Source organism: Hordeum vulgare, chromosome 4H, assembly GCF_904849725.1.
Source record: "Hordeum vulgare subsp. vulgare chromosome 4H, MorexV3_pseudomolecules_assembly, whole genome shotgun sequence".
Lineage (NCBI taxonomy): Eukaryota > Viridiplantae > Streptophyta > Magnoliopsida > Poales > Poaceae > Hordeum > Hordeum vulgare.
Window position 1 is genome coordinate 554,623,066 of NC_058521.1, and position 10,459 is coordinate 554,633,524.

Genomic DNA, 10,459 nt, shown 5'->3' on the forward strand with positions numbered 1-10,459 from the left:
TGTATTGCGGAACGAGTAAACAGACTTGCCGGTAAACGAGATTGAAATAGGTATGCGGATACTCACGATCGAATCTCGGGCAAGTAACATACTGAAGGACAAAGGGAGTGACATACGGGATTATATGAATCCCTGGCACTAAGGTTCAAACGATAAGATCTTCGTAGAATACGTGGGATCCAATATGGGCATCCAGGTCCCGCTATTGGATATTGACCGAGGAGTTACTCGGGTCATGTCTACATAGTTCTCGAACCCGCAGGGTCTGCACACTTAAGGTTCGACGTTGTTTTATGCGTATTTGAGTTATATGGTTGGTTACCGAATGTTGTTCGGAGTCCCGGATGAGATCATGGACGTCACGAGGGTTTCCGGAATGGTCCGGAAATGAAGATTGATATATAGGATGACCTCCTTTGGTTACCGAAAGGTTTTCGTGCATTACCGGAAAAGTTTCGGGCTCATCGGTAGTGTACTGGGAGTGCCGGGAGGGGTGCCGGGGACCATCAGGAGGGGTGTCACGCCCCAAGGGGTCTCATGGGCTATGGGAAGAGATAAACCAGCCCCTAGTGGGCTGGAATAAGTTCCCACTAAGGCCCATAAGGTTTGAGAAGGAAAAACACAAGGTGGAAAGAGTTTCCAAGTGGGAAGGTGGAATCCTACTCCAAGTAGGATTGGAGTAGGACTCCTCCACCTCCAATTTCGGCCAAACCATTAGGTTTTGAGGCTGCCTCCTCCCCTCCCTCCCTCCTATATATAGTGGGGTTTTAGGGCTGATTTGAGACAACTTTTGCCACGGCAGCCCGACCACATACCTCCACGGTTTTACCTCTAGATCGCGTTTCTGCGGAGCTCGGGCGGAGCCCTGCTGAGATTGGATCACCACCAACCTCCGGAGCTCCATCACGCTGCCGGAGAACTCATCTACCTCTCCTTCTCTCTTGCTGGATCAAGAAGGCCGAGATCATCGTCGAGCTGTACGTGTGCTGAACGCGGAGGTGCCGTCCGTTCGGCACTAGATCGGAGCGGATCGTGGGACGGATCGCGGGACGGTTCGTGGGACGGTTCGCGGGGCGGATCGAGGGACGTGAGGACGTTCCAATACATCAACCGCGTTCACTAACGCTTCTGCTATGCGATCTACAAGGGTACGTAGATCGGAAATCCCCTCTCGTAGATGGACATCACCATGATAGGTCTTCGTGCGCGTAGGAAAATTTTTGTTTCCCATGCGACGTTCCCCAACAGTGGCATCATGAGCTAGGTTCATGCGTAGATGTCTTCTCGAGTAGAACACAAAAGTTTTTGTGAGCGGTGATGTGCGTTTTGCTGCCCTCCTTAGTCTTTTCTTGATTCCGCCGTATTGTTGGATCGAAGCGGCTCGGACCGACATTACTCGTACGCGTACGAGAGACTGGTTTCATCGCTACGAGTAACTCCGTTGCTCAAAGATGACCGGCGAGTGTCGGTTTCTCCAACTTTAGTTGAATCAGATTTGACCGAGGAGGTCCTTGGATGAGGTTAAATAGCAATTCATATATCTCCGTTGTGGTGTTTACGTAAGTAATATGCGATCCTACTAGATACCCATGGTCACCACGTAAAACATGCAACAACAATTAGAGGACGTCTAACTTGTTTTTGCAGGGCATGTTTGTGATGTGATATGGCCAACGATGTGATGTGATATATTGGATGTATGAGATGATCATGTTGTAATAGTTATTATCGACTTGCACGTCGATGGTACGGCAACCGGTAGGAGCCATAGGGTTGTCTTTAAACTAACGTTTGTGCTTGCAGATGCGTTTACTATATTGCTAGGACGTAGCTTTAGTAGTAATAGCATGAGTAGCACGACAACCACGATGGTGACACGTTGATGGAGATCATGATGATGGAGATCATGATGATGGAGATCATGGTGTGACGCCGGTGACAATAAGATCGTGCCGGTGCTTTGGTGATGGAGATCAAGAAGCACATGATGATGGCCATATCATGTCACTTATGAATTGCATGTGATGTTAATCCTTTATGCACCTTATCTTGCTTAGAACGACGGTAACATTATGAGGTGATCTCTCACTAAAATTTCAAGACGAAATTATGTTCTCCCCGACTGTGCACCGTTGCAACAGTTCTTCGTTTCGAGACACCACGTAATGATCGGGTGTGATAGACTCAACGTTCACATACAACGGGTGCAAAACAGTTGCACACGCGGAACACTCGGGTTAAGCTTGACGAGCCTAGCATGTGCAGACATGGCCTTGGAACACATGAGACCGAAAGGTCGAGCATGAATCGTATAGTTGATATGATTAGCATAGAGATGCTTACCACTGAAACTATTCTTGACTCACGTGATGATCGGACTTGAGATAGTGGATTTGGATCATGTACCACTCAAATGACTAGAGAGATGTACTTTTTGAGTGGGAGTTCTTTATTAATATGATTAATTGAACTAATTGTCATGAACATAGTCTAATGGTCTTTGCAAATTACGATGTAGCTTGCGCTATAGCTCTACTGTTTTTTATATGTTCCTAGAGAAATTTTAGTTGAAAGTTGATAGTAGCAAACTTTGCAGACTGAGTCTGTAAAACCGAGGATTGTCCTCGTTGCTGCGCAGAAGGCTTATGTCCTTAATGCACCACTCGGTGTGCTGCACCTCGAGCGTCGTCTGTAGATGTTGTGAACATCCGATATACACGTTTCTGATGACTACACGATAGTTCAGTACAAAATACTTAATGGCTTAGAAGTAAGGCGCCGAAGACGTCTTGAAACGTCGCGGAACATGAGAGATGTTCTAAAGAGATGAAATTGTGATTTCATGCTTGTGCCCTTGTTAAGAGGTATGAGACCTCCGACAAGATTCTTTGTCCACGAAGTAAAGGAGAAAAGCTCAATCGTTGAGCGTGTGCTCAGATTATCTGAGTACGACAATCGCTTGAATCAAGTGGGAGTTGATCTTCCAGATAAGATAGTGATGGTTCTCCAAAGTCACTGCCACCAAGCTGTGAGAGCTTCGTGATGAACTATAACATATCAAGGATAGATACAATGATCCTTGAGCGATTCGCGATGTTTGACACCGCGAGAGTAGAAATCAAGAAGGAGCATCAATAGTTGATGGTTAGTAAAACCACTAAGTTTCGAGAAAGGCAAGGGCTAGAAGGGATACTTCGTGAAACGACAAAGCAGTTGCTGCATTAATGAAGAGACCCCAGATTAAACCCAAGCCCGGGACTAAGTGCTTCTGTTATGAGGGGAACGGTCACTGAGGCGGAGCAACTCTAGATACTTGGTAGATAAGAAAGTTGGCAAAAGTCGAAAGAAGTATATTTGATATACAAGATGTTGATGTGTACTTTACTAGTAATCCTAGTAGCACGAGGGTGTTGGATACCGGTTCGGTTGCTAAGTGATTAGTAACACGAAATGAAAGCTACAGCATAAACGGAGACTAGCTAAAGGCGAGGTGACGATACGTGTTGGAAGTGTTTCCAACGTTGATATGATCAAACGTCGCACGCTCCCTCTACCATCGGGATTGGTGTTAAACCTAAATAATTGTTATTTGGTGCTTGCATTAAGCATGAACATGATTGGATCGTGTTTATTGCAATACGATTATTCATTTAAATAGAATAATGGTTACTCTATTTTCTTGAATAATCACCTTCAATGGTTTATCGAATCTCGATCGTAGTGTCACACATGTTCATGATATTGGTGCCAAAAGATACGAGGTAATGATGATAGTACCACTTACTTGTGGCACTGCCGCTTGAGTCATGTTGGTATAAATTGCATGAAGAGGCTCCATGCTGATGGATCTTTATACTCACTTGATTTTGAATCACTAGTGACATGCAAATCATACCACATGAGCAAGGCCTTGTTTTCATTGAGATGAAACAAGATAGTAACTTGTTGGAAGTGATACATTTTGATGTATGCATTCCAATGGGTGCTGAGGCACGTAGTGGATATCATTATGTTCTTACTTCAATGACGATTTGAGTAGATACAAGAGTATTTACTTAATGAATCACAAGTCTGAAATATTGAAAAGTTCAATTCTGTTTCGGAGTGAAGTTCGTCGTAACAAAAGGATAAACTGTCTACGAGATGATCATAGAAATGAATATCTAAGTTACGAGCTTTGGTACGCAGTTAAGACAATGTGGAAATTGTTTCGCAGTTCATGCCACCTGGAACATCATAGTGTGATGATGTGTCTGAACGTCATAGCCACGCACTATTTGGTATGGTGCATGCTATGATGTCTCTTATCGAATTACCACTATCGTTTATGGGTTATGCATTAGAGACAACCGCATTCACTTTAAATAGGGCACCGCGTATTTCCATTGATATGACACAGTATAGACTGAGGTTTAGAGAAATCTAAATTGTCGTTTCTTGAAAGTTTGGGGCTTCGACACTTGTGTGAAAAAGTTTCACTCAAATAAGCTCAAACCCAAAGCGGATAAATGCATCTTCATAGGATATCCAAAACAGTTGGGTACATCTCCTATCTCAGATCCGAAAGCAAAGTGTTTGTTTCTAGAAATGAATCCTTTCTCGAGGAAAGGTTTCTCTCGAAAGAATTGAGTGGGAGGGTGGTAGAACTTGATGAGGTTATTGAACCATCACTTCAACCTGTGTGTAGCAGGGCGCAGGAAGTAGTTCCTGTGGCGCCTACACCAATTGAAGTGAAAGCTGATGATGGTGATCATCGAGCATCGGATCAAGTTACTACAAGCCTCGTAGGTTGACAAGGTCGCGTACTACTGCAGAGTGGTACGGTAACCCTGTCTTGGAGGTCATGTTGTTGAGCAACAGTGAACCTACGAGTTATGGAGAAAGCAATGGTGGGCCCGGATTCCAACAAATGGCTGGAGGCCATGAAATCCGAGAGAGGATCCATGTATGAAAACAAAGTGTAGACTTTGGAAGAACTACTTGATGGTCATAGGACTATTGAGTAAAGATGGATCTTTAAAGGAAGACAGACGATGATGGTGAATCGTCACTATTAAGAAAAGCTCGACTTGCCGCAAAGATGTTTCCGACAAGATCAAATAGTTGACTATGATGAGACTTTCTCACTCGTAGCGATGCTAAAAGTCTGTTGGAATTATGTTAGTAGTTGCTGCATTATTTGTGAAATATTGCACATAGGAAGGCAAAAACATTGTTTCCTCGACGGTTTCCTTGAGGAAAGATTGTATATGATACAACCAGAAGGTTTTGTCGATCCTGAGGATACTAGTAAGTATGCAAGCTCCAGCGATCCTTCAATGGACTGGTGCAAGCATTTCGGAGTTGGAATATACACTTTGATGAGATGATCAAAGATTTGGGGTTTGTACAAGGTTTATGAGAAACTTGTATTTCCAAAGAAGTGAGTGGGAGCACTATAGAATTTCTGATAAGAATATGTGGTTGACATATTGTGGATCAAAAGTAATGTAGAATTTCTGTAAAGCATACAAGGTTGTTTGAAAGGAGTTTTCAAAGGAATACCTGGATTGCGCTACTTGAACGTTGAGCATCAAAGATCTATGGAGATAGATCGAAAGCGCTTGATAGAAGTTCCAACAAGATGCATGCCTTGACAAGTTTTTGAAGGAGTTCAAAATAGATCAGCAAAGAAGGAGTTCTTGGTTGCGTTGTAAGGTGTGAATTTGAGTAAGACTCAACACCCGACCCCGATAGAATAAAGAGAATAGACGAAGGTCTTCTTCTATGCCTTGGCTGTAGAATCTGAAGTATGCCATGCTGGGTACCGCACCTGATGTGTGCCTTGACTCAAAGTCTGTTGAGAGGTACAGAGAGTGATCCATGATTGAATCACTAGCAGCGATCAAAATTTATCCTTAGTAACTGATGGACTAAGGAATTTTTCTCGATTATGGAGGTGGTTAAAAAGTCCGTCGTAAAGGGTTACGTCGATGCAAGCTTTGACACTAATCCGAATAACTATGAGTAGTGAAACGGATTCGTATAGTAGAGTAGATATTCGGAGTATTTCCGAATAGCACATAGTAGCAGCATCTATAAGATGACATAAAGATTTGTAAAGAACACACGGATCTGAAAGTTTCAGAACCATTGACTAAAACCTCTCTCACGAGCAAGACGTGATCAGACCCCGTAACTATATGGGTGTTGGATTCGTTGGAATCACATGGTGATGTGAACTAGATTATTGACTCTAGTGCAAGTGGGAGACTGTTGGAAATATGCCCTAGAGGCAATAATAAATTAGTTATTATTATATTTCTTTGTTCATGATAATCGTTTATTATCCATGCTATAATTGTATTGATTGGAAACACAGTGCATGTGTGGATACATAGACAAAACACTGTCCCTAGTAAGCCTCTAGTTGACTAGCTCGTTGATCAAAGATGGTCAATGTTTCCTGACCATAGGCAAGTGTTGTCACTTGATAACGGGATCACATCATTAGGAGAATCATGTGATGGACTAGACCCAAACTAATAGACGTAGCATGTTGATCGTGTCATTTTGTTGCTACTGTTTTCTGCGTGTCAAGTATTTGTTCCTATGACCATGAGATCATATAACTCACTGACACCGGAGGAATGCTTTGTGTGTATCAAACGTCGCAACGTAACTGGGTGACTATAAAGATGCTCTACATGTATCTCCGAAGGTGTTCGTTGAGTTAGTATGGATCAAGACTGGGATTTGTCACTCCGTATGACGGAGAGGTATCTCGGGGCCCACTCGGTAATACAACATCACACACAAGCCTTGCAAGCAATGTGACTTAGTGTAAGTTGCGGGATCTTGTATTACGGAATGAGTAAACAGACTTGCCGGTAAACGATATTGAAATAGGTATGCGGATACTGACGATCGAATCTCGGGCAAGTAACAGACCGAAGGACAAAGGGAATGACATACGGGATTATATGAATCCCTGGCACTGAGGTTCAAACGATAAGATCTTCGTAGAATATGTGGGATCCAATATGGGCATCCAGGTCCCGCTATTGGATATTGACCGAGGAGTCACTCGGGTCATGTCTACATAGTTCTCGAACCCGCAGGGTCTGCACACTTAAGGTTCGACGTTGTTTTATGCGTATTTGAGTTATATGGTTGGTTACCGAATGTTGTTCGGAGTCCCGGATGAGATCACGGACATCACGAGGGTTTCCAGAATGGTCCGAAAGCGAAGATTGATATATAGGATGACCTCATTTGGTTACCGGAAGGTTTTCGTGCATTACCGGAAAAGTTTCGGGCTCATCGGTAGTGTACTGGGAGTGCCGGGAGGGGTGTCGGGGACCATCAGGAGGGGTGTCATGCCCCAAGGGGTCTCATGGGCTATGGGAAGAGATAAACCAGCCCCTAGTGGGCTGGAATAAGTTCCTACTAAGGCCCATAAGGTTTGAGAAGGAAAAAACACAAGGTGGAAAGAGTTTCCAAGTGGGAAGGTGGAATCCTACTCCAAGTAGGATTGGAGTAGGACTCCTCCACCTCCAATTTCGGCCAAACCTTTAGGTTTTCAAGCTGCCTCCTCTCCTCCCTCCCTCCTATATATAGTGGGGTTTTACGGCTGATTTGTGACAACTTTTGCCACGGCAGCCCGACCACATACCTCCACGGTTTTACCTCTAGATCGCGTTTCTGCGGAGCTCGGGCGGAGCCCTGCTGATATTAGATCACCACCAACCTCCGGAGCACCGTCACGCTGCCGCAGAACTCATCTACCTCTCCGTCTCTCTTGCTGGATCAAGAAGGCCGAGATCATCGTCGAGCTGTACGTGTGCTGAACGCGGAGGTGTCGTCCGTTCGGCACTAGATCGGAGCGGATCGTGGGACGGATCGCGGGACGGTTCGTGGGACGGTTCGCGGGGCGGATCGAGGGACGTGAGGACGTTCCACTACATCAACCGCGTTCACTAACGCTTCTGCTGTGCGATCTACAAGGGTACGTAGATCGGAAATCCCCTCTCGTAGATGGACATCACCATGATAGGTCTTCGTGCGCGTAGGAAAATTTTTGTTTCCCATGCGACGTTCCCCAACATTATGGATGTAGGCAAGGAAAAATTAGTTCCCAAATTGAAGAAGAGCTTATATGGCTTGAAACAAGCTCCTGAACACTGGTACAAGAAGGTTGACTCTCTTTTTTATGAATGGGCTTGGTTACTTAAAGCACAACTTGGTAATCACGTTTTTATGAAGAGGTACGTCGAGGATGATTTCATTATTTTCTTGATGCATGTTGATAACATGATGATTGCTAGAATTGGGACAAAAAGAATTGCTTTCCTCAAGAATTCATTGGGTAAATCATTTGCCATGAAGTATTTAGGACCATCTAAGGAAATACTTGGCATGAAGGTCTCCCGTGATAGGCCAATTAGGTTACATCGGCTCTCACAGGAAAGATACATTCAGAAGGTACTTGAAAGATTTAATATGAAGGATGCAAAATATGTTATCTTCCCGCTTGCAGGCCACCATAAACTAAATTATGAGTAATGCCTTACAAGCAAGAAGGAGAGAAAAAAGAAATGAGTAAAGTACCATACCAAATTATTGTATGCAGTCTAATGTATGCCTTGGTGTGCACTAGACGTGACATTGCTTGTGTAGTTGGAGTTTATAGCCGGTTCATGAAAATTCTAGATAAATCTTATGAGGAAGCAATGGTGTGGATTCTCAAATATCTCAGAGGAACTTCAACATCATGTTTATGCTTTGAAAACGTTAGCCCTATATTGTATGGTAGAGATTTAGATTATGCTTGTGATACTCATTGTAGCAAGTTAACCCCTAGATTCTTGGTGAACTATGCAGGGGTGGAGTGATGTTTATATCAAGATTGCAAACATTAATGTGCTTCTACATCAACCACATAAGTTTGTTGGGGAACGTCGCATGGGAAACAAAAAATTTCCTACACGCACGAAGTCCTATCATGGTGATGTCCATCTACGAGAGGGGATTTCTGATCTACGTACTCTTGTAGATCACACAGCAGAAGCGTTAAGAAACGCGGTTCATGTAGTGGAACGTCCTCACGTCCCTCGATCCGCCCCCACGAACCGTCCCGCGATCCGTCCCACGATCCGCTCCGATCTAGTGCCGAACGGACGGCACCTCCGCGTTCAGCACGCGTACAGCTCGACGATTATCTCGGCCTTCTTGATCCAACAAGAGAGACGGAGAGGTAGATGAGTTCTCCGGCAGCGTGACGGCGCTCCGGAGGTTGGTGGTGATCTAATCTCAGCAGGGCTCCGCCCGAGCTCCGCAGAAACGCGATCTAGAGGAAAAACCGTGGAGGTATGTGGTCGGGCTGCCGTGGCAAAAGTTGTCTCAAATCAGCCCTAATACCTCAGTATATATAGGAGGGAGGGGGGGGAAGAGGCAGCCTCAAACCCTCAAGGTTTGGCCGAAACTGGAGGTGGAGGAGTCCTACTCCAATCCTACTTGGAGTAGGATTCCACCTTCCCACTTGGAAACTCTTTCCACCTTGTATTTTTTCCTTCTCAAACCTTATCGGCCTTAGTGGGAACTTATTCCAGCCCACTAGGGGCTGGTTTATCTCTTCTAATAAACCATGAGACCCCTTGGGGCGCGACACCCCTCCCGATGGTCCCCGGCACCCGTCCCGGCACTCCCGGTACACTACCGATGAGCCCGAAACTTTTCCGGTGACCAAAACAGGACTTCTTATATATCAATCCTTACCTCCGGACCATTCCGGAGCTCCTCGTGACGTCCAGGATCTCATCCGGGACTCCGAACAACATTCAGTAACCAACCATATAACTCAAATACGCATAAAACAACGTCAAACCTTAAGTGTGCAGACCCTGCGGGTTCGAGAACTATGTAGACATGACCCGAGTGACTCCTCGGTCAATATCCAATAGCGGGACCTGGATGCCCATATTGGATCCCACATATTCTACGAAGATCTTATCGTTTGAACCTCAGTGCCAAGGATTCATATAATCCCGTATGTCATTCCCTTTGTCCTTCGGTATGTTACTTGCCCGAGATTCAATCGTCAGTATTCGCATACCTATTTCAATCTCGTTTACGGGCAAGTCTCTTTACTCGTTCCGTAATACAAGATCCCACAACTTACACTAAGTCACATTGCTTACAAGGCTTGTGTGTGATGTTGTATTACCGAGTGGGCCCAGAGATACCTCTCCGTCACACGGAGTGACAAATCCCAGTCTCGATCCATACTAACTCAACGAACACCTTCGGAGATACCTGTAGAGCATCTTTATAGTCACCCAGTTACGTTGCGACGTTTGATACACACAAAGCATTCCTCCGGTGTCAGTGAGTTATATGATCTCATGGTCATAGGAACAAATACTTGACACGCAGAAAACAGTAGCAACAAAATGACACGATCAACATGCTACGTCTATTA